This window comes from Saimiri boliviensis, chromosome 2 (genome assembly GCF_048565385.1).
Source record: "Saimiri boliviensis isolate mSaiBol1 chromosome 2, mSaiBol1.pri, whole genome shotgun sequence".
Taxonomy (NCBI): domain Eukaryota; kingdom Metazoa; phylum Chordata; class Mammalia; order Primates; family Cebidae; genus Saimiri; species Saimiri boliviensis.
In genome coordinates this window covers 154,829,809-154,854,435 of record NC_133450.1, presented here as the reverse complement: position 1 = coordinate 154,854,435, position 24,627 = coordinate 154,829,809, and the positions used below count along the sequence as shown (strand labels likewise).

The window sequence follows — 24,627 nt, the reverse complement described above, 5'->3', positions numbered from 1 at the left end:
GCCATGCTGGTCTAGAACTTCTGACCTCGGGTGATCCACCCGCCTTGGCCTCCCTAAGTGCTGGGATTACAGCCGTGAGCCACTGTACCCGGCCTGGGTAAGGAAGTTAATAAAACCTCTCTGAACTTCAGTTTCTCCCTCAGTAAAAATGGAGATGCAATTATTTAACTTACAGGCTTAAAATAATGTAATGAGATAGTGATTGTATTATTGTTTTTTAAAATTTTGTCTTAGATTCAGGAAGTACATGTGCAGGCTTGTTACAGGGATATATTGTATAATGGTAAGGTTTGAGCTTCTAGTACACACAACACCCAAATAGTAAACATTATACCCAATAGGTAATTTTTCAACCCTCACTCCCATCCTTCTCTACTTCTGTAGTCTAAAATGTCTATTATTTTCATCTTTTTCCATCTTTATGTCCATCCGTACCCAGAGATAATGATTTTAATGAGTCAAGCACATAGTAAGTCCTTACTAAATATTTTTAAAAGAATTCATTAAAAAAGACATGAAAGGCTGGGCACGGTGGCTCACACTTGACATCCCAGCACTTTGGGAGGCCAAGGAAGGTGGATCATCTGAGGTCAAGAGTTCAAGACCAGCCTGGCCAACACGTGGTAAAACCTCATCTCTACTAAAAATACAAAAATTAGCTGGGTATGGTGGTAGCTGCCTGTAATCCCAGTTACTTGGGAGGCTCATGCAGGAGAATCACCTGAATCCAGGAGGTGGAGGCTGCAGTGAGCTGAGACCACACAATTGTACTCCAGCTGGGCAAGAGAGAAAAAAATTCTGTCTCAAAAACAAAACAAAACAAACATAAAAGCATTGTCCAGTAGATACTTTCATTGGTCATCTACAGTCTCTTTGAATACAGACAGCAGACATTAAGATTCCTGTTTTACAAAGTGTTATCTGAGGCACAAAAAACCTAAAAGTCAGCAGTAGATAGACTAAGTCAGCCTCAGAACCAGGAGGCCTGGGATGAGATGTCCTTGCTGCTGTCATTGCAGACTGGGCTGCCTTTGCCTTTCTAAATGGAGGCCAAGGGCACTCAGCTCCTGACCACCTCCATAGGATCACAATTTGCCTCCCATACCCTCCTGGTTGAGAAAGCTGGGGCACAGAATGTTGAGTGATTAACTCCAGCAGCATGGGCACAAGCAGAGGAAAGACTCCAACTATTTTGCGTTTTCCACTTCTCAGTTTCTCTCCTCATTTAAAAATAAAACAAAACCCTCTTTTAATTATGGGAACAGTTTTCTCCCTGTTGACTTCTTTTGGACAGAACACTCCTTATCCCAGAACACCTTGCTTTGTTTTGTCATGAGTCCAAACAAATGCAGAGAATGAAGATAGGGGCAAGACCTATACTCCAACTGCTGGATCACGTGGCACTCAGTAACTACTACTTAAGGCCAAACCAGACATTTAAAAAAGGAAACACAAGGATCTTTCAAAGCACAGACCTTGTTGCTGACCTGGGCTACACATTTCAAATTTAAAAGCAACGTCATTTTTATTTGTTTAAATCGCAGGATCAAGTAATGTGTTTTCCCAGAGCCACACTAACAAGCTGTGCATTTTTAGAGCTATGGAAAGAACCTAAAAGCAATGAGTGAAAATGTAAGCCATCAGCCTCCCTGCCCTCTCCTGAGTATACAAACCCACCTGACTGCTGTCAAGGTTGAAGTAAGTTCCAGCAAACCTGGTTGCCGTCTGCCCTCCCAACCCCCAGCAATGCCAAACATTTACACCTGGCAGTGTGAATGCTCTGAAGAACACTTCTGCCCCCATTTGCCCACTTTCTTCTGAAATGTTGGAAAGAAAAGCACGAAAATAAGTTTGCCAAGCAGAGGAATAACAAGGGCGCATATCCTTTACGTCCCGATTTAAAACAATATTAAATTGCTCTAGCTGTTCCATTCTAACACATGCGGGAAGTGAATTCTATGTGAAAGACGTGCCCAACGGCAGTCATGCTCTAGCTTAAGAAAGGGAGGGCTGGGCAGGAGCGCTGTGCCTGGAAACTGGTGCTCAGGTTAACAGAACTCGTGCGCAAGTTAATAGAAGGTAGCTGTCCTTCTCTCTTTCCAACTTTCATCTCCACGTGGAGAACGTGCTCACTTAAAATATGTAGCCAGACCTGTTTCCAGTACTGCCTGAAATTCCATAAACAAAGAGAAACTAACTACAGCTTGGGTGTCAGACAGGTACGTAGATCTGGCCCACCCGGGAGGTGCGTGTGAGCCGGCGAGTCTAAGCTGGACCCCTGTAGACCTGCAGGGTCGCTGTGGAGCAAAGTGACCAAGCAGTGCACAGCCGCCCAGGCCCCCAGGGAATTCGGCCCACGGTGACGGCCCCACACCACCCGCCGCTCACCTACCAGGCGCCCGCTGCGCTCCCCGCCGGCCCGCGCTGCACTGCCCTCCAGCTCGCTCCCAGCGCAGCTCGACCCAGCCTCAGACGTCCTCGATCCTCACCCCATAAGGAAAAGTTTCAACATTGGGGTAAACTTAACCGGCCACGCACGAATGCCATAGGCTGAGTTTTCACCAATGAAGCCTCCCGCGGGCTGAGTAACACCACCCCCAGCACACTCAGCTGTTCCGCATTCCCTGTTTTCTTAATGAAAACAGGAAACCGGGATCTTTTAAAAATGTGTGTTCTTCACTCCAGTTTTGCCAGTTTATTTTTAAATAAAGCTAGCACTTTAAGCATCTCTACAGAGAGGCTCTGTTTTTCCTATACCAGTCACTTCTTCATAAAAGAGTCTGTGTTCTCCTGCTCAGCCCTCGGTCACCTGAGGAGGTGCAGAGGCACAATCAGCCCCACTGTTCTCTGTGGGTTCTCAGGGTCCCGGCAGCGCTCACTGGTTCCAGAGCACTGCAGGACTCTTCTCAGCCCTGGGCCACGACACGTGGCAAGCAGTTATCCTTTATTATTCATTTCAAGTGAGCCTTTGCCACTGATGAAAGCTTCTTCTTAAAAAATGAAACAGAAACAAACCTTTTTTTCCAGATATAAAAGTAGTATATGCTGTGGGGCGGAGGGGGAGGGGTGGAAAGTAGCCATATACAGGTCATTTAAAGAAGGGGGAAAAAAAGCACTCAGATCTGACCATCTAGTGGCAAGCATTAATATTTTGGTATAACTCCTAGTTTTTCTATGTATTTCTTGACATACCTATTTTTCCCACTTAAGCATTTTCAGTAGGAAAGATGAACTAACTCAACGTCAGTATTTAAAACACAGCAAAACATATCACAGTTTTTAGCAAAACCTTACTGGTCCATCTTTAGTTATTTCTTTAGTTCACCTTGCAGAAATCACAAAGGGCAATGGATCAAGCTGAAATGCCCCAAAATGAATTGTGGACTTCTGGGAATCAGGAGAGGTTAGAATTTAACCATATTAGGCTTGCTTCTTTCCTAATACTGCTCAAACCAGGCCACCCAAAGGACCTGTAATTCAACTTTCATTCTCCAGCAAGTAAAAAAGTGAGATGTGTCTTCAAGGTGTCATTTTCACAAACAATTGTCCCTGCTAAAAATTATTCTGCAATAAAACTACCCAGTGTCATTATTTTTTAATCTCCAGCTTTCTAGTGTATGTTTACATACATTAAGATAAATAAGGCACTTAGGAGTCCCTGGTTTATGTCCCGACTTTAACAAGACCAAAACTTTTTTGTCTTTTGTACCCAGACAGCAAAATATTTAATTAAAAAACTTTTTTTTTTCTGGCCAGGTGTGGTGGTGAATGCCTGTAATCCTAGCTAGTAGGGAGGCTGACGCAGAAGAATCGCTTCCACCGGGGAGGTGAAGGTTGCAGTGAATCAAGATTGCATCATTGCACTCCAGCCTGGGCAACGAGCAAAAAATTTTTTCCCCGTTGCTTCCTCTCCCAACCACACACCAATTTTCAACATGCTGGGAAGAAAGGAGAGGCTTAACAATGTTTACTAAAGGAATAAATAACTCAATATATAGTATAACATAATAAACTTGGAGTGCAGTGGTGCCATCTCGGCTCACCGGAACCTCTGCCTCCCGGGTTCAAGCCTCCCAAAGAGCTGGGATTACAGGCACATGCCACCATGCCCGGCTAATTTTTGTATTTTTAGTAGAGACAGGGTTTCACTATGTTGGCCAGGGTGGTCTTGAACTCCTGACCTCAGGTAATCCGACCGCCTCAGCCTCCCAAAGTGCTGGGATTACAGGTGTGAGCCACTGTGCATGGCCAACAGTATAACATAATAAACTTTGAAAAACATCTTGATGCTATGAAGACAGAAGTTATTTGTTAAATATTAGTGTTAAGGACATTTTTTTTTTTTTTTTTTTTTTTTTGAGGCAGAGTCTCAGTCTGTCGCCCAGACTGGAACACAGTGGCAGATCTTGGCTCACTGCAACCTCTGCCTCCCAGTTTCAAGTGATTCTCCTGCCTCAGTCTCCTGAGTAGCTGGGATTACAGCTGTGTGCTCACCACGCCTGCCTAATTTTTGTATTTTTAGTAGAGACAGGGTTTCACCATATTGGTCAGGCTGGTCTTGAGCTCCTGACCTCATAATCTGCCCCTCTCAGCCCCCAAAGTGCTGGAATTACAGGCGTGAGACAGTGTTAAAGACATTTCTTACATGATACTCTTTCAACTGTTATCTTTATGTTGTATAATTATAGATTAATTTTGTTCTTTATATTTTCTAAGTTTTACAACACATGGGTATTTGTCTTTTTTTTTTTTTTTTTTTTTGAGACAGGGATCCACCCTGTTGCCCAGGCTGGAGTGTGGTGGTATGATCATGGCTCACTACAGCCTTTATCTCCCCGGCTCAAGTGATCCTCCCCCGCCCTCAGCCTCCTGAGTAGCTGGAACTACAGGTAAGTTTACCACCATGACTGGCTAATTTTAATTTTTTTTTTTTTTTTTTTTTTTGAGACAGAGTTTCGCTCTTGTTACCCAGGCTGGAGTGCAATGGCGCGATCTCGGCTCACCGCAACCTCCGCCTCCTGGGTTCAAGCAATTCTGCTGCCTCAGCCTCCCGAGTAGCTGGGACTTCAGGCGTGCGCCACCATGCCCAGCTAAATTTTGTATTTTTAGTAGAGATGGGGTTTCACCATGTTGACCAGGATGGTCTCGATCTCTTGACCTCGTGATCCACCCGCCTCAGCCTCCCAAAGTGCTGGAATTACAGACGTGAGGCACCGCGCCTGGCCAATTTGCTTTTTTTTTAAAAGTAGAGATAGGTCTTGCTATTTTGCTAAGGCTGGTCTTGAACTCCTGGCCTAAAGCGATCCTCCCACCTCAGCCTCTCAAAATGCTGAGATTACAGCTATGAGCCACTACCTGGCCTGGGCATTTGTCTTTTAAAATATATTACAAGAAGTCACTGTTTGGAAGGCAAAAGGAATGTACTGCAATAGATTGAGAAAGTTCACTTGGAAGGTGAATGAATGGGGGTGGTCATGGCCAAGACAGCTTGATGTTCTTTAGTATACATTATCCCCTCCCCTCCTTCCACACTAATAGGGGCAAATAAAAGTCTATAAGCAGAAGTTACATGTAGTATACCTCAGGAACTTCTATTAAAACATAGAAATAATTCTTTCATCTATGTTCATCTTTGTGCCTTCCTCCATCCTGCTGCCTGGAATGCAGATGTGATGACTAGAACACTAGCTGTAACTCTGAACTATGAGTTCATATCTAGGGGTGGAGGAACAATGTACTAGAAGGAATTTGGGCCTCAAAAGACTTTGTGATCAGAGCTACTATAACATTCCTGAAAAGTCTACCTCTATACTTTTAAGTGAAAAAGATATAAAATTCTATTTTGTTTTAGATATTGTTTGTTTTGGGTCTTGTTTACTTGGAGCTATACTGAATTCTAACAGACACTACAGTTCTTCCCCAATTCACCCTCAAAAATTAAGACTAGATCTTAAAAAGGAGAAAGATGCTAAATGATTAACTGGAAAAATGTTACAATAAAACTCAAATTATTAATTAAAGATCAAGGAAGTATGAAAACAACAGTTTTGTCCAGGCACGGTGGCTCACACTTGTAATCCCAGCACTTTGGGAGGTCGAGGTGGGCGGACTGCCTGAGGAGGTCAGGAGTTCGAGACCAGTCTGACCAACATGGTGAAACCTCATCTCTACTAAAAATGCAGAAAAATTAGCCTGGCATGTTGGTGTGCATCTCTAATCCTAGCTACTCAGGAGGTGGAAGCAGGGGAATTGCTTGAACTAGGGAGGTGGAGGTTGCAATGAGCCGTGATCACTCCACTGCCCACAGCCTGGGCGACAGATCGAGACTCCATCTCAAAAAAAAAAGCAGGGGTTGGGGGGAACAAACAAACAAACCAAAAGCAGCAACAGTTTTTTTGTTTTTTTTTTTTTTTAAATCTCTATGTGGGTTATAAAGAGATTCTTAACTGCTTTAAAAGCCTTTTTGGACTAACACAATTATGCTTGCTTTCATACAGTCAAAATTCCACTGGCTATATCTGCAACTAAAATCCTGAGAGTAATAGCTTACAACTAAATATTCTGGAATTGAAAGGCTGTCCCTGGTGTTTACAAGAATATTTTGAATGTCTGGAAATCCAGTGTTGGAGACCGCTCCTGGCACTGTCTCTACCTTCATTATATAAACATTTACTGAAAGCCTAATTGGGTACAAAAAATGATCCTACTCAGAGGAAGGATTAGGAGGAAAAATTTTTAAGAAATAAAATGAGATACAGTCTAGCTAAGAGATGACTGCCAAATACCCTTAACATAACACTAATTGAGATCAGTTACAAATGCATATATCAACAATGCAGGCTGGGGGCGGTGGCTCACACCTGTAATCCCAACAATTTGGGAGGGTGAGGTGGGCAGTTCACTTGATGCCAGGAGTTCGAGACCAGCCTGGCCAACATGTTGAAACCCCACGTCTACTAAAAATACAAAAACTAGCTGGGTGTGGGGGTACATGCCTGTAATGTCAGCTACTGGGGAGGCTGAGGCAGGAGAATTGCTTGAACCTGGGAGGTGGAGGTTGCAGTGAGCTGAGATCACACCACTGCACTCCAGCCTGGGCGACAGAGAGAGACTCAGTCTAAACCCCCACCCCCCAAAACAACAAACCTCCCCCAAAAAACGAAATCACAGTGCCGTATGAAAGTATGTAAACTAGTGATCAAAACAGAACCCAGTTAAGCTAGATTAGTTTTGAAGACAAGGTAAATGACAGTAAAAAGGTGAAGAGCCAGGGCAGAGCCTGCTGGTGCTGCTGAAGGAATGCTAAGGTTAAACAAGGGGAAGAGGATGAGTACTGGAGAGGCCACCAATTTCACACCCTGGAGCAGTGCAAGTTTTTCCAATGAAGCTAGGGGCTAAAAGGCATCAACAAAGATTGTCTTGACAATTCTGTGTGCATGAGACTGAGGTAGAGAGAGGCTAAATTCAATGAGACCAGTTAAAATGTTATAATACCCAGTGGGAAGTGTAGATCAAATAAAACATTTATTCACACATTCGACTTACATTTATAATTGATGTTGATAATAATGGCATACGAATTAATATCTACTTTCTGTCTGTCTCTATCTCTCTAGTTCTCTATCGATCTTCACTTAATATTTACCATGCACTGTTCTAAGAGCTGGGAAAACTGAACAAAAGGGACAAAGTCTCTGCTCCCGCATGGCTTACAGTCAAGTGGGGATGGGGTGCACAGAAAAATAAATAAGGCAGAAGTGAAACAAAGAGATACATGATAGCTGGCATCGCCAGAATTTATACCAGTGTCTCAAGGTAAGTGGATGGCCTGCTAACACTGGGCTACATGGTGTCTTAGGTTGGCATTGTCTGTGAGCCAACTTACTCCTAGACACAAAGGGTCACTGAGTCCCGTTCTTCCCTCTCTCTCCCAAATAAGTTTGCACAGTCTGTAATTTGGGGTAACCAAATACCAATGCGACAGCATCAATTAGAGACAACTCTCCAAGTTCAGACCATATTCCCATGTGTTCAGAGAAAAGGTGAAATCAACAAACTGACGGCAAGTCTGCTCCTTATTTATATATTTATCTCCTGTAAAACACAGCGCTCTGGTTGGGCATGGTGGCTCACACCTGTAATCTTAGCACTTTGGAAGGCTGAGGCAGGGCAATCACGAGGTCAGGAGATCGAGACCATCCTCTGGGCTTGGTGGCGCATGCCTGTAATCCCAGCTACTTGGGAGGCTGAAGTAGGAGAATCGCTTGAACCCAGGAGGCAGAGGCTGCAGTGAGCTGAGTGAGATTGTGCCATTGTACTCTAGCCTGGGCAAAAAAATGAAACCTCGTCTCAAAAAAACAAAAACAAAACTAAAAACTTAGTGTTCTGTGAGAGGGGCCCAGGTTACGGCCTCAGGAACAGTGTGAAATTTACTTGTAATTCTTCTGCATTAACAAAGTAAAATGGAGTTATGGGTATTTCAAAAATCATTCATCTAGATTCATAAAGTACTATATATTTTAACTTTTAATGAAACTAAACTTGTCCAAATAATACTTGGTTTGGAAAGACATAAAAATTAATGTACTCACAAGGAAGAAGATTAGATCGCAGGAAACTAGTCTGGGAGTACTAACCTGCTTGCAGTGATTCTCAACTGGAGGTGATTTTTTCAATAATCAACCAAAAGAGCAGTGGAGGCGATTTTGCTCCTCGAAGGGACATTTGGCAATGCTTAAAGATATTTATCATTGGCACTGCTGAAACTGGAGGGGTGCTACTGGCATCTACTGCATAGAGGCCAGAGTTGCTGCTATACATTTTGCAATGCACAAGACAAGCCCTCCCTCCCCCAACAAAGAATCATCTATTCTAGAATGTCAGTAGTGCTGAGGCTGAGAAAGCCTGTGCTGGAGACAGTGAGAAGAGTAAAAATTCACAGATAGCAAAGAGATTTTGGCCATATAATCTGTGGCCTTTGGCCAGGCACTGTGGCTCACAGCTGTAATCCCAGCACTTTGGGAGGCTGAAGCGGGCTGATCACTTGAGGTTGGGAGTTTGACACCAGCCTGACCAACATGGAGAAACCCTGTCTCTACTAAAAATACAGAATTAGCTGGGTGTGGTGGCGCATGCCTGTAATCCCAGGTAGTTGGGAAGCTGAGGCAGAACAATCACTTGAACCCGGGAGGTGGAGGTTGTGGTGAGCCGAGAATGTGCCATTGCACCCCAGCCTGGGTGACAAGAGCGAAACTCCGTCTCAAAAAAAAAAAAAAAAAAAAAAAAAAAAAAAAAAAAAGAGAGAATCTGTAGTCTTCAAGTCTTTGACTTCCTACTGGGGCCAATAACACTATGCTCAAGTGACAGGATGATAAAAATGCCACTTTTGAGTAAAAAAGCAGTCAATACTTTTCTATATACTCGACCACAATAAGCCATTCTTTAATATGAGCAAAAAGCACTGGGGTTTCTTAAATAATGTGTCCTGTGGCCTTTAAGATGGAGGAGACTTTGATATTATTACTTTATCAATTAATTAGGACACACTGACTTCTTTGTTCTGGTTTCACTGCTGCACACTCTAGGCCCAATTACTGACCAATGGTGCTGTGAAAAATAATTACACCCCTATGCCGCAACTTTCACACACTATAGGTTTTTCTTTGCCAGATGCCACACCTGACTGTTAAAACTGAAGGACTTTGCTAATTCCCATTAACGTTATTGTCCCCTCTCACATGAAGCATGAAGATTTTGCCTGAAGAGCTGAGTTAGTCCTAGAGAAGCACATAATTATCACAGATTTCCACATTTAAAAGCCCCAGAGTGTAAGCATCCTGCTGTTCAAAGCAGTCAAAAAGATTCCACGTCAGCAGGAAAGCAAACCAGTATGATGAACTCAGGAAGAAAGGCAAGTTCTCATGAAGCTAATTACTCAGAGTATGAAAGTAATTAGGTTAGCACATCAACTTCTCTAGGAGTGGAAAGTGTTCTAAGAAGACAGCGAAGTACAACAGCGCCCTTCTGAACGGGTTTAGCAGGTGGCATCTCCTGATGACACTGTTAGCATTAAGCTCTTTGCGACCCAGCAGCTTCACTCCCTCTGTCAAATTTGTGCCAGGAACACCATTTGTTAGAGAACACGCAATAAAAAGGACAGCAATATGAGTGTTCCTCCTTCTGGTTTAAAAGAACATACAGCAGATGAGATTTTCTTTTGCTCTTGCATTTACCAAAGAGTTGTTTTTAAATATGCTCTTTCCCCTCCAGGATAAAACCCATTATTCAGTTATTCAAATGATGGGCACCTGCCAAGTGCTAGGCTTTTTTAAAGCCTGAAATCCCTCTCCTCATGGAGTTTATATTGCCTACTGCAATTCCACCAACACCTTTCCAGGTTATAGGTAGGTATTCATTCATTCATTTAGAGACAGGGTCTTGCTCTGTCACCCAGGCTGGAGTACAGTGGCACTATCGCTGAACTCACTGCAGCCTCAAACTCCCCAGCTTAAGTGATCCTCCTGCCTCAGCCTCTCTAGTAGTTGAGACTACAGATGTGTGTCAACAAGCCTGGCTAATTTTTAAATTTTTTATAGAGATGGGGGTCCCACTATGTTGCCCAGGCTAGTATAGCAATTAAAATTTTTTTTTTTTTTTAAAGACGGGGTTTCACCATGTTGGTCAGGCTGGTCTTGAACTTCTGACCTCAGGTGATCTGCCCGCCTTGGCCTCCAAAGTGCTTGGATTACAGGCGTGAGCCACCACACCCGGCCTAGTATAGCAATTTTAAATAACTACCTAAACACCTCATGCAAATAACATGGTAACATTAAAGAAAGCAAAATATATGCCAGAAGTTCATTAAAACAAACAACAACAACAACAAAAAACAGGTCGATTGACACATATGTAGCATAACTGCAATTTTACAGGCCTGGTTTATTTATATGATTAAGTTATAATGTGATGTTGCTTCCTGTACTAACTCTTCCTAACTCCTTTGGGCTTCTCCCCCCAAATCTTTGGATTTCCTCTCACAGATAATCTCGTCTTGACTTTTTTTAAAAACTTAGCCACACAGACATTAACCTACACGCTACTCCTACATCTTCCACTGTCTCTCATCAGTAGCCCTCTCTATAGCAGCTCCATCTTCCAAGTCTACCTGTTTCCACACTCCATAAAGAGAATGCTGATCTAAGGAAGATGCAGTTGTTACACCAAAAGATGGAGGTATTCTTTCATTCAGTATTTATTTATTAAGTGCCTGCAACAGGCCAAGCACTGCTAGGTGCTAAGCAAAACAGACACAGAGTCTGGGTAGAACTTATGAAGTATAGGAGGAGACAGACAAGTGATCACATAAATAAATAACAACTGTACTAAGTGTTGTGAACATAAAATACAAGCATTATGCTGCAACAGCGCAGAGACCCCACCTACAATACAGGTTGGGAGGGTTCTTCAAGGGAGCAGTAGCTAAGGAGTCCACTGGGCAGTGTGCTGGGGGTGTGTGCAGGGATGGGAGAAATTCTAGGCAGAGGAAAGAGCATATGCAAAGCCTGCCACTTTTAGGAGCTGGGAAGGGGACTTTGCAAAGACTGCAGTGAGGTAGAAAGGGGACAGACAGAGCCTTAATCCCACAGAACCCTGGGAATCATGTTTTTGCATCATTGATGCATTAGTAAGCTATTGAAGGGTTTTAAACAAGGGAGTAAAATGATCAGATTTGCATTTTAATAAGATTGCTCTGGCTAGATGCTGGAGATTTAAATTCTCCTCAGCATCCTCCACTGGGTTTTCCATGGATTATTCGAGTCCCCATGAATTTTTGTCTAACAAATTCCTTTGCACCATGTGAATTTTATCTATCCAATTAAGTAAGTGGTAATAGTAAGGTAAGTTCTGGTGGTGGTATTCAACCACTAGACCAGGTGTCCCCAAACTACAGCCCACAGGCCGCATGCGGCCCCCTGAGGCCATTTATCCAGCCCCCCCCCCCAACCCCGCTGCATTTCAGGAAGGGGCACCTCTTTCATTGGTGGTCAGTGAGAGGAGCACAGTATGTGGCAGCCCTCCAACGATCTGAGGGACAGTGAACTGGCCCCCTGTGTAAAAAGTTTGGGGACTCCTGCACTAGACTGTAGCCTTAATTCCACCTGCCTCTAATACGTAGTAGGAAACTCAGAAGGCCCAACTAATTCCAGCTGCTCTGGGCTGAGCTGGAGATCAGGATCAGGTCTCTGGGCTTTTCTTCTATGGCTCTGTTATCTCATTCTGGTACTAAAAAAGAAATTATTTTTCTTTAAACCAATGGATGACTCACTGCAGAGAAAAGTGATGGGATTCCTTTTCTGAAGGTCATTGAAGTATGATAAATCTAACCTGGGAGGGCTGGATATGGCATGAGTGAGGTCAGGAAGAAAGAAGAGATGACATTTTAGGGAATCCAGGTTCTGATTCAGCATGTTGAGACACAGAACACAGAGTTGATCTGTGTTTGAAACTCTAGGATGGGAAGAGCAAGGACTGAAAATACCTGTGAGGCTAAGACAATGCTGACCCTGGCAGCCAGCAAGCATCTCTGTGGAGGCAGGAGAGAAAGGCCGGCAGCATGCTGTTTCCACCTCTGTGCCTCTCCACCCACACCTGACCAGGGCCTGACTTGGCCCATAGGGAAAGCTAAATGCAGATGATAGGGTCTGGGGAACTTAAGCAATGTACTCTGAAAATGCAAAGCTTCCACCCACCAGATGGTCTTCGACAAGGTGAATTTTAGGCTGGCTTGCCTCCAGGGTCCGAGTGCTACTGTCAGCCTGCCTGCCACAGACCTGGTTGCAGATGACCCATACCCTCTGAGATACATACACATCTAGAAATCAGGTAACACCCTCTGCCTACCACTTATTATTCTCAATCATCAGCACATGTTAGATTGACTATTTAATGCCAGTGTCAAGGGCCTCTTTGACTCACTCTTTTGAGACCCCATGGCCAAATATTGGACAATTTGAGCATTAAAATAATTAACGACAGTAACAAGTTACAATTCAGTGACTAAACTACGTATCTACTTGTGAGTCCATCATACTGTAATAAATATGTTAGAATGCACACTAATATATTAAAGGAATTACGGAAACAGAAAATCACCATGGACCGATTATTAGAACAGTTGCTGATTTAGGTAGAAATCACTAGCCAAGGCTAGTGGGTAGAGATTTCCTACCAAAGACTAGGATACTGGTGTGGTCGCAGAATATCTCACCAGAAAATAACATTAATCATAGAAAAAAAAATGATGATGCTATGGTGAGAAAGTTGACAACAAATAACCACCTCGACCAGGTGATCAAAGTTGACCTCATGTATTTGCAGGGGGAAGAGCAGAGCATCACTTTTTACTGTCCTGCCAAGAAGGCATGGCTTGGACCCTGCTTGAAACACATCCTACAGAATGACAGGCCTCTCGTTTTAAAACCATGAAGACCATGGAAAAAAAAGAAAAAATGAGAACTTTTCAGATGGAAGGAGACTAAAAAGACATGACAACTGCATTTCTGCACGCATGCGCGCGCGGCGCGTGTGCACACACACACACACACACACACACAAAGGGAAGGAACAAATACAGTAAACTGTTAACCACTGGGAAATCTGAATCTGGGTGAGAGAGCCATTAGAGGTCTTTAAAAACTTTCTGTATGATTAAAATTCAAAAATAAATTTTATTTATGTCTTTCTTTTCTTCATCTGGGCATCAATGTCCTTAGGATGGACAGGTGCAGTCAGCTTGTCACCAGGGAGCACAGCCCAGATGTTGCTGCTGCTCATATTGCAAATAAGCAATCTGTTTTCAGGGGCAGATGGCTTTGCTTTCCTGCCTTCCATATTATTGGAGAAATTTTACATTTGTTTCAGGTATTCCTGAAAACATCTACAACTTCACAAGTACTATTCTTGCAGATTGATGTGCCAGGAGGTCCATTATAAAGAAGAAAGCCTAAAAGCTCTTTTCTGTGGTGTGACATGTCAACAATTTAGCCCCAATCCAGCACCTCCAAGGTTCTTCCCCACCTGAACCTCAACATACTGAGAAACTTTCAAGCTTATCTATCTTTGTTCATTCTATCCCCTCTACCCAGCACACCCTTCCACACAGTCTCATCTGTCAAAATCAGCTGCATTGTCTTAAAGGGCCCAACCTAGATATCTCATTTTTATAAAGCCCTACTTACCCTCAACTGCTCTGTCTTGGGAAGCAGTGGTCCCCTTCCTCCCCCTTTTTTCCTCAATCACTTTGCCTATATATGCGGACCTGTGTTACTATTAGCAGGCACATACCTGTCTGTCTTCACTAGTCTCTAAGTGTCTGGGGAGGCAGAAACCAAGCAGTATTTATGTTTTTATTCCTCAGTATTTAGTGTGTGGTACATGGCCCTCTTAGTATCTGTTGAAGTGAAAAGCTCCAGATCTAGGCATCTACTGATAAATAAGTATAATGGAGGAAGAGATGCAGTGATTTAAAGCAGGCATTCTGGGGCCAGACTGCCTGGGTTTGAATCCTGGCTCTGTTGCTTCGCAGCTGTCAGCAAATTAGATTATATTCCAACGGTTTAATTGAGAAAGTAATACCTGCATCACTGTGTTGTGAATTAGAATGGTGTGTGGGTTCTATTGTCACTACTAGTGGTACCAGATCACCTTCTGTTGTCTGGAGAAGCACACAACCCTGGCCCTCCAGAGAGGATCCAGAACTCTTCCTCCTCTATACCCTGCCCCTATGAAGTCAGGGTTCAAGGTATTTGCGATACTTTTTCAAGATCAAGTAAGTCTGCTAAAATATTGAGTTCTACGTTGGTTTCTTCTTAGAGTGGATGAGGGAGATGCCAGCAGAGCCCTGTTGGGGATGTGTGCACACTGCTTGGGCAGAGTGGCATGTACTAGTTAGTTAAGGGGGAGTCCTAGTATAGCACAGGAAGGAAATAAAAGCAAAACTAGACAACCCACCCCCCAACTTTTAGAGTATATTATGGCCTGGTTAAAATATCTCCATCTTACAATATGAGGAGAAAGGTGGGCGCTGATTATTTTGCATCTCATTGTGCAGCTCTCCTGAAGTCTCAGGACACAGTACTCTAACACTGAGCAGAGACGGTGCTTCAGAACCACCCAGAGCACCTCCACGGTAGTCATCCTGAACAGCCTGCCTAGGTTGGGGGAAGATATACTTTTCTTTTCATAAAACAAGTAACAGGAGCTATAGTCATTTCCTAGTTCATGGATGAGCAATGCGCAGAAAGGCCCTGGAATCATACAATGCAGTGACCTGATTCATACCCTTAAAATGAGGGGGCCCGTGGGACTGTGATTTCCAAAGTTGCTTCCAGGCTATGAGTAACTGTTGACTATACTGGATACAACATTTCTCAACATGACATGCTATGTAACCAAGTGCAGAAAAATTAATCACAGCAGGTGTCAGAGCAGATGAGCTCAGGCATACAGAGCCTGTGGTCTTACCTCTGCACGTCCCACTCAGCAGCACCTTTCCAGCAGCATCCTAACTGGCATGACCTAACAACCCCAGTGCAGCGTCCCTTCTGTGAACTGACAGTTCTACTCTGGGCATGATCTAAGAGGCCAGAAGCCAGGCTGCACGGAAGAGTGAGGGGAAGACAGCGGAAAGGGTTACTGTTCTCAGTAGTGGAACAGTCTGTCTTAATAAAGGGCACATTGTACAAGGGAGGCATGTGATGGTAGCAGGGGCCTTGCAGTTTATACAGTGGCCCTCTTCTCCAGTGCTCAGTGCCAACTACAAGATGCAGCAACTCTTCACCCCAAATCTGTCTCGAAACAGCCAAAATGCCATGGGTACCTCAGTGTAAGCCTGACTATGCTACTCTCTAATGTCCACCATCTAATTTTAAAAGTTATTGCTGAAATACAGCCCAAATCAATCATGCATACACAGAAGAGAACGAGCTTGAACTGTTATTTCCCAAACATTCTTCAAAAGTAACATGCTGTTCTAAGCGTAGAAAGAAAATGTGCCAGTTCAAAGAGTAATTCTGTGAAAAGCAGAAAAGGAGCACTGGCTAGCTTGTGGATAAAACAGGCTTTTCTAACAAAACATTACAGTTTTTTGGCAGGGGCGGGGAGGTAGGGTGGCAGTAGAAAACTACTATTTGTATGAATCTCTGCCTTTATTTTGTTTTTTAGTGTTTACATAAGAAAAATACGCCAGCTTTAATGAACATTGAGCAACTCCCTATTAGAAAAACAGAGCTGAAAACAAATATCCAAAGATGGATTTAGCAACAAAAAAGGAAATCCTTGAATTGAACTAAACCATAAACTCAAATCTTAGCATATATGTACAACCTTTCACTCCTGCAACAATGACATCTTTATGTTAAAGCTACAGGTAAAGCTGAAATTTTCACTGGACCCAAAATCATGTACTGGGTTATTCTTTCTGGCTTGAAGTAAAAGCAAATCTTTTTCACAACAGAGCTCGAGTTTTTATTTCACCAACCCCCACCCAAACATCATGCTTTCCTCCTCTCTTTCTTTTGTGGGCATTCTTACTTACCCACCCAGAAACAAAATAACTGTGATTTTCAGCAAGCAGGAAGCCAGGTCTCAGGCAAACTTCCCTCAGCATTAAAGGGACTCCACACATTAGCAGGCAAAGAGCCCAGGAGCTGTTGCAGAGAATTTATTTATACCCATTTGGAATTTCCTGACGAACTAACAGCCTGCTGGCCACAGGGTTTAATTCCAGGACTCTCGGCGTCAGTGAGACAGCAAAAATTACCAACGAACAAAAGTGCTAGCAAGATCTTAAAAAAGAGGCAAAGACCTCTCTTATCTTGCTCCTGATTTTTCAAACTATCCTCATGCTCTTTAGACATACGAAATGCTGACTTAGAAATACAGCTGTAAACCTGTTAATTCTAGGAAGAAATCAGAAAGGCAGCAAATGTTTCCTCATTCTTTGTGCTGACTTACTCCCTCTTCCCCCAGCCCTCCGCTGCAGAGAAAGGCTCTCTGTTATAATCTGAGCTACAGCACAGGCAGCTGGCTTGTGAAGGAAATGATTCAGTTTTATGCTGAACCCAGGCTGGGCTGGAGGCAAGTGGCTCCTTTTTGGTTTGTTCTTATTTAATGCAACATATAATTAGAAGGCTAAAACAATCACCATCTGTAAACCACAGACCCAAACCTCCTTCCCTTGCTCTGTACCCTCATACCCTTAAAACATTTTGTTCATAACATCTTTGAGTAACCTGTGTTTTTGTTTCAAAAAGTTAGTAAAAATGGTATGTTCCCCTAATGATTTAAATTCATCATCTCAAACAACAAAAAAAAAAGTTCTTTTTTGAGACAGGGTATCACTCTGTCACTTAGGCTGGAGTGCAGGGTGCCAATCACAACTCACTGCAGCCTCAACCTTCTGGGCTCATGTGACCCTCTCCCACCTCAGCCTCCAGAGAGGCGTATGCCACCATGCCCAGCCAATTTTTCTATTTTTTTTTGTAGCAATGGGAGTCTTACTATGTTAGGATAGGCACGGAGATGAGCCCAAGTAGGCAGATCCAGTGGATTCTTACAAAATTGTGCCTCTCTCTACACAGCTATCCCTGTTTTGAATTTTACAAAGCAGCTATTTAGAGTCATCCCTCATCTTTGTTGATCTCTGTTGTATTGTTTAGAACTGGCTTTACTTACCTGCTCTGTGATAAAATTCAGTAAATCTATTCCACTAGTGCCAGATTTACCCAGTGTACTTAGACACAAGTGAAAAAAGCATTTAAAATAACCCTTTTTTTTTGGGTGGGCATGGTGGTTCCTTTGTGTAATCCCAATTCTTTGGGAAGCTGAGAAGGGAGAATTACTTCAGCCCAGGAGTTGGAGACCAGCCTGGATGACACAGTGAGACCCTGTCTCTACAAAAAATAAAAATAAAAATAAAAAATTAGCCAGGTATGGTGGCTTGCTCCTGTAGTCTCAGCTTCTCAGGGAGCTGAGACTGGGAGGCTGAGGCTATAGCGAGCTATGATCTTACTATACCGCACTTCAGCCTGGGTGACAGAGTGAGACTGTCTCAAAAGAAAAAAAATATACTGTTGTATTCCAAACTAAGAATTAGTATCAGCTGGGTACAGTGGTTCATGCCCGAAATCCTAGTGCTTTAGGAGGCCCAGGCAGGAGGGTTACTTCAGCTCAGGAGTTTGAGACCAGCCTGGGCAAAATAGTGAGACCTTGTCTCTATTAAAACACACACACGCACACACACACACACACACACACAATTTTTAAAAAGATTATCAAAAGACTTCTTAAAATCTAAACAAGTACTGAATGTAGTGTTTCTTGATCCTGCAAAAAGAATTCTGCTACATTTTTATTCATAAATATTGTGATCTGGTAAGAGTATAGATTATATAAAGCAGTTGAAGGCAATTATTTTGTTAAAGTAGCTTGTATCTGGTATCTGATCCTATGGGTGTTTGCCTGTGTGCTTCTGTGAAGGTGAGGTCCAGCAGAAACAGTCATTGTATTCAATAAATGCCTAGTCCTTTATCAGATGATGACAAGGGCTGGGAAGGGAAACAATTAAAAATATGAACTCCTTCTGCCTGGAAACCATCAGTCACAAAGGCTCCCGCTGAAGGGAGAAAGACACACCTATCTGCCTTTACTCTTTCAATATATGTACAAAGAAAGAAGCCAAACAAGATGTGGGAAGAGGAAGACACATTCAACATTTGGCCTCTGACAGACAGACAGTAGCCAGAAAAGGTGATGCCCAGTGACAAAAGGAACCTGCTGGAGACAGAAGCCTTCTGTGACACCAGGCTGGCTGAGTGTGTACCAGCACAGTCTTTATCCCTGGGATGGTGGCTTCAGAAGCTTGAGACTTCAACCTGAACCTTAAGTTCTTATGCTTAACAGGATTACTGTAGACTTCCCCCAGAGGGCCTGTTCCCTTAGTCTAGAGATAAAAACAAAGTTCAGGCCGGGCGCGGTGGCTCAAGCCTGTAATCCCAGCACTTTGGGAGGCTGAGGCGGGTGGATCACGAGATCGAGAGATCGAGACCATCCTGGTCAACATGGTGAAACCCCGTCTCTACTAAAAATACAAAAAATCAGCTGGGCATGGTGGCGCGTGCCTGTAGTCCCAGCTACTCAAGAGGCTGAGGCAGGAGAACTGCTTGAACCCAGGAGGCGGAGGTTGTGGTGAGCCGAGATCGCGCCATTGCACTCCAGCCTGGGTAACAAGAACGAAACTCCGTCTCAAAAAAACAAAAAAACCAAAGTTCAATTAAGTAGTGAGTGGTGGCATGAACTATACTGTGAACAGGTGAAGATTCCTATTTCCTGACATCCACGGAATTTACCTTCCTCCCCCAATGTTCCCTGCCCCCATCTTTCCCCACCACTGGCTGTGCACAATTCTTCTGGACTCTACTGCTCCAGGTGCTTTATACATACATGAACTCATTTAATCCTCACAACAACCCTACACCCAGGTATGATTATTTTGGCCTTTTACAGATGAAGCTTATGTCATGCATAAGCATGCTGCTATTCTACTGCTATTGCTTACTCTACTGCTGAATTCATACCACTTTGTACTGAAGAGCCATAAACTAAAGACAATCTCTCTTGCAGTTTTTTTTTTTTAAAGACAGTCTCGCTCCATTAGCCAGGCTGGAGTTCGATGCCACGATCTCAACTCACTGCAACCTATGCCTCCCAGGTTCAAGCAATTTTCCTGCCTCAGCCTCCCAAGTAGCTAGGATTACAGGCAACCACCACTATGCCCAGCTAACATTTTTTTGTTTTGTTTTGTTTTGTTTTGTATTTTTAGTACAGTCAGGGTTTCACCATGTTGGCTAGCCTGGTCTCAAACTCCTGACCTCAGGTGATCCATCCACCTAGGCCTCCCAAAGTGCTCAGATTACAGGCGTGAGCCACCATGCCCTGCCTCTTATAGCTTTTAACAAAAAGAAAAAAAAAAAAAAGAAAGAAAGAAAACAATCTCATATCCCTCCCACCCTTTCTCTCTCATTTTTGGAGAATATTATTTAATCTGAGTTTCAGCCATGGCTTGCTTTAACTAGCGTAAGAAATCTGTCCCTATATATATTTTTAAATCTCAAAATAGCAGTGTTCTTATTTTTAAGTGGTGAGATAACTCATTGTATACAACTACCAGCTGGCCGGGTGCGGTGGTTCAAGCCTGTAATCCCAGCACTTTGGGAGGCCGAGGCGGGTGGATCACGAGGTCGAGAGATCGAGACCATCCTGGTCAACATGGTGAAACCCCATCTCTACTAAGAATTAAAAAAATTAGGTGGGCATGGTGGCGCGTGCCTGTAATCCCAGCTACTCAGGAGGCTGAGGCTGGAGAATTGCCTGAACCCGGGAGGCGGAGGTTGCGGTGAGCCGAGATCGCGCCATTGCACTCCAGCCTGGGTAACAAGAGCGAAACTCCGTCTCAAAAAAAAAAAAAAAAAAAAAAAAAAGAACTACCAGCTGAGATGACTAATGCTTTATGTACAAATGGGCTGCATTTCACAAACTTGTGTTTTCATGATTCATAATGAACTGCAGCCCAAAAGCAGAACCAGGCTTAGCCTGTAAAACATGAGCATACTTTTCCTAAAGCATGTGAAAACGAGTAACTCAGTTAAGGCTCACTCCAAAAATATCACTCCAAAAAGCTCACTCCACGGTAAGGTTACTTTGCAAAAAACTCTACCTATGAGTATTTGCCTTAGAAAGAGACAGACTTAAAAGAGGATGCTCTGCTCTCTCTCTCTGAGAGCCTGGGTTGTGTTATATTGGACTTCCCCAAACCCCTAAAGAGTTCAAATACTGTATTATGCTACTTTAACCCACCCGTCCTTAAAGGCTTGGGATGGGTGTGAGATCCACACTCTCTGGGCTGCAATGAGGGAGAAAGTAGGTATGGCCCTTTCCACAGCACTAAGGCTCCTCTCCACCCACCTCTGTCACAGTCTTAGGGCGTGACATGGTTTAGAGGATTAAAAGGAAAGTCCAGCAAAGGTGCCTGTTTTTCCATTCCTCCTCCTGTGAGGTGTGCACCACATTGGGTCTTGGAAGAGGACTCCTCCTTTACACGCCTAGATTAGCAGGATCTGCTCAGAAGACTTAACGTAAGGGGAGATTTTCTAAGGAGAGGCTATCCTGCCTTCCACATGAGGAGGGTGTGCCCCAGCAGTGACATCTGATTCTCGTCAGGAGAGGGACTTTAGGAAGAGGATGCTATCTGATGGTTCTACCTTAAAAGACAAGAAAAAGTCTCGTGTGTTCTTATCCTTTATTCAACAAATCCATTTCCCCAAACACATGTGAGGCTTAAAACTAGTGTAGCATGGACTTCCTACACCATAGGCTTTCTTTATGGTCTGGATTGCCCCATAGTTATTACCTTTATCACATCCAGAGAAAAGACTGTCTCATAATATGTTTTCATCCAAGATTTGAAATCAGCATTAAGAAAAGCCAAATACCAACTGAACTGGGGGACAAAGAATTAAATAAGAGACTTAAGACCTTAACTTAGATTACTACAAAGACTCTGTAAAGGCTGTAAATAAGGGAAAAATAATTATTTATCTTCTCACACCTAAAAGAGATGAGGTCTGTAGAGATCTTCCCAAGAAAACAGTAGGAAAGAAGGAAAGCAGGCCAGCCAGCCATACCCCCAGGGACTACCAGCTCAGGTTCTTACCCACAGCAGCAACCAGCCCACCAAATTGCACCAGACAATAAGCCTGAGACAAAAGGAACCAACTGGAGCTCCACCTCCTCCCTCTCTGGTTGTGTCATGTACCTGGTCACCTCTCTCTGGAACCCAAGGTATTTAACAGACAATACCATACCATACCATCTTTCTTTCTTTCTTTCTTTTTTTTTTTTTTGAGACAAAGTCTCAATCCATTGCCCAGTCTGGAGTGCAGATCTTAGCTCACTGCAACCTCTGCCTCTCGGGTTCAAGAGATTCTCCTGCCTCAGCCTCCCAAGAGCTGAGATTACAGGTGTCCACTACCATGCCCAGCTAATTTTTGTATTTTAGTAGAGATGGGGTTTCACCCTTTTGGCCAGGCTAATCTCAAACTCCTGACCTCAAGTGATCTGCCTGTTTTGGCCTCCCAAAGTGCTGGGATTAAAGGCGTGAGCCACCATCCCCAGCGACAATACCATCTTAAGCCTACCTTAGAGCAAGTGATGGAGAGAAAGCAGATACTACAACTTTCGCGAGAGAATGCAGAATGCAAGAGTGAGTGTGTGACACAGTGAAAGCCATCTGTTCACCCAGGAAACACACCCAGGTGAAGTGTCACACATGAATTCAGAGCGACCAATTGGGAACTTAGGGGAAAAGGCTGGAAGAAAACTGCAAAGAATACAGCACATCAGATTGGCAAGTGGCAGGGCTCAGACCCACAAATTCTTAGGCAGGTGCTGTCTTATATGCCCAACATTATGCCAGCACAAAGTAGGGACTCTGCAAATATTTTCTGGTTGAACATTGAGTCTATTGACTCTACAAGGACTACCGGGCAAGGTATGTTGGGCATACAAGGAAGATGATATGATTCTTGCCATTAAAACATTCAAGTTTGTAAGATTAGTGAGGCACACAACCGTAACTCTTAATTAAAAGCAACTGATGGCAACTATTTCATATAAATAATAATAGAATAACAACAGAATAATAGGAATAAAGAAGAGGAAGAGAGGCACTCCTGTTGGGAGTATCTGAGAATACCTGTTGGGAGAGGTAAGAGAGGTATCAGGACTTAAAGGATAAGAAGGGCTTATATTAATAGATATGGAAAAGATATCCAGGTCAAGAGAGCAAAGCCACTAAGTGGGGAACAGGACAGGGTGGAACCGGGAAACAGTGCCAGAAGGGAGCAGATGACCCTATTTCTTACACAAGTCTTTGGATACAGCTGGTCTCTGACTACCTGTAGTCATGGACCTCTGTGAAGGCCTACTGTGATTTTTATAGACACAAGAACTGAAGAAACAGAAACAGATCATGATTTCAGCCAAAATAAGGCCCAAAACAAAAGTTCAGAGTTAAGAGAAGGGAATAATAGTTGGAGACTAAAGTTTGTGAAAGTGAAAATGTTTGGGAAGACAGAAAAATAACCGAAGAATACAAAGCTCAATGATCCTTAATCTTGCCAGCCGTCCTTAGGTACACCAAACCACAAAGCAGGGAGAAAAAGGCAAAGAAGGACCAGTGCTCACAGCCTCGTGGCTGGTCCATTATACAAAGAAGGAAAATGGCTGCCCTCTGCCAAATAAATCTCTATGGTCATTTAAAAGTGAGTGACTGAATGAATGAACTCACTGAATTGAAATGTTTCTATGGCGTTTCCTATCATTCCTCCTGGTAGCTCCCCAGCAACACTCCAATTTAAATTCAGCACTATTTCCAAAGTTACATCATCAAAGTATCCAGGGACAACATGTCAAAGAAAATAACCCAGAGGAAAAGCTCCCAGCCCTAAGCCCCCTTTACCTTTCTGGAAGATGTTCTGTCTCAGGTTTCTTCATTTACAATCAGTGTCCTGAGATGTTGTGAATTCCAGCTGCTGTTTTCTAGCACCCAAATAATGTCTTGGCATGTTCCTCAGAGAATACTCAACTCCAGCACATCTGTGTGATGCTCGGGCCTGCTGGGATCCCTTACCGGGTAGGCTAATAGGTAACAATTACTGGACTTAGGAGGCGATGCTGCCGCTTCCCCTCACATTGCCAAACAGCTGTCCCTGGGGCAGATTTGGAAGCTGTGTCAAGTGTGGTGCTAATGGAAAAAATCTAGTGGCAAAGCGCTTCGGTGTTTTGCAATTTTTTTTCCTGGAAGCTGCATTGTTGGAATGGTTTGACATACAAACCCTCCCTCCCCCACCAGCCTACAGAATTCCAGGTCTCCACCCTAGTGTTCCAAAAATCAGTATATCATCAGGCTGATTCACCACTTGAAGAGGTGGGGCACCAGCTGGGGTACATGCTGCATAAGCTCAGCAGGTACTTCTGCCTCCTCTGCCAGGTCACAAGAAGACAAACCAGTCTTTGTCCTCACAGTTGAGCGGGAACATGCCAAAAGGGTTGCCCCAAAAAACATAACCATGGTGCATCCCTGATTTGAACAAAGCGTCCCAGTCAATCCACCTATAATGCTGAGGGGAAAAAAAATAAATCAGCTGCAGTGTGTTGGGTATATGGACTTACATGAGGGGGATACTGAGAGCAGAGGAAGAGAGGACTTTTTCTGGTTTTAGTTAGAAAAAAGTAAGAGTTGATGCACATGAGTAGGGTTTTTAAGATACTAAGCACTGGGCATATCGGTTACTGGAAATACCCCATCTCTCTTTTTTATGTTTTTAGTTCAGAATATTCTTCCCCCTTTTTTCCTGGAGAATCTTAAATGTACCTGCTATACAGAAACACTTCAATCATCTTGGCCTAATGGGCAGTTGATGCAAATGGAAAAGGCACTCAGTAAAGTGGGCAGGGATGGGAAAATCGAGCAGGACAAACTGAATCAGTATTTTTACAAAATTATTTGCA

General features: G+C 43.4%; 1 protein-coding gene and 1 long non-coding RNA gene across 28 annotated transcripts in view; one reads left to right on the top strand and one right to left on the bottom strand.

Annotated features, from left to right (window-relative positions):
- Positions 1-24,627, bottom strand: part of KANK1 (KN motif and ankyrin repeat domains 1) — a 240,357-nt gene that overhangs the window by 39,282 nt on the left and 176,448 nt on the right. For 2 of the 27 annotated variants that reach the window (XM_039461321.2, XM_039461330.2), the window contains exon 1: positions 16,595-17,192. The exons of 14 other annotated variants lie outside the window; for them this stretch is intronic. The gene's annotated coding sequence lies outside the window, so the exon portion shown is untranslated. Of the gene's footprint in view, positions 1-2,388; positions 2,971-16,594; positions 17,195-23,575; positions 24,161-24,627 lie in introns of those variants that run through there. 11 more of the 27 variants (XM_039461324.2, XM_039461331.2, XM_003935650.4 and 8 more) reach the window with 9 other exon arrangements.
- Positions 4,772-10,888, top strand: LOC141583717 (uncharacterized). Its single transcript, XR_012516569.1, has 2 exons — positions 4,772-4,889; positions 7,617-10,888. It is a non-coding gene; the product is annotated as an uncharacterized LOC141583717 (long non-coding RNA).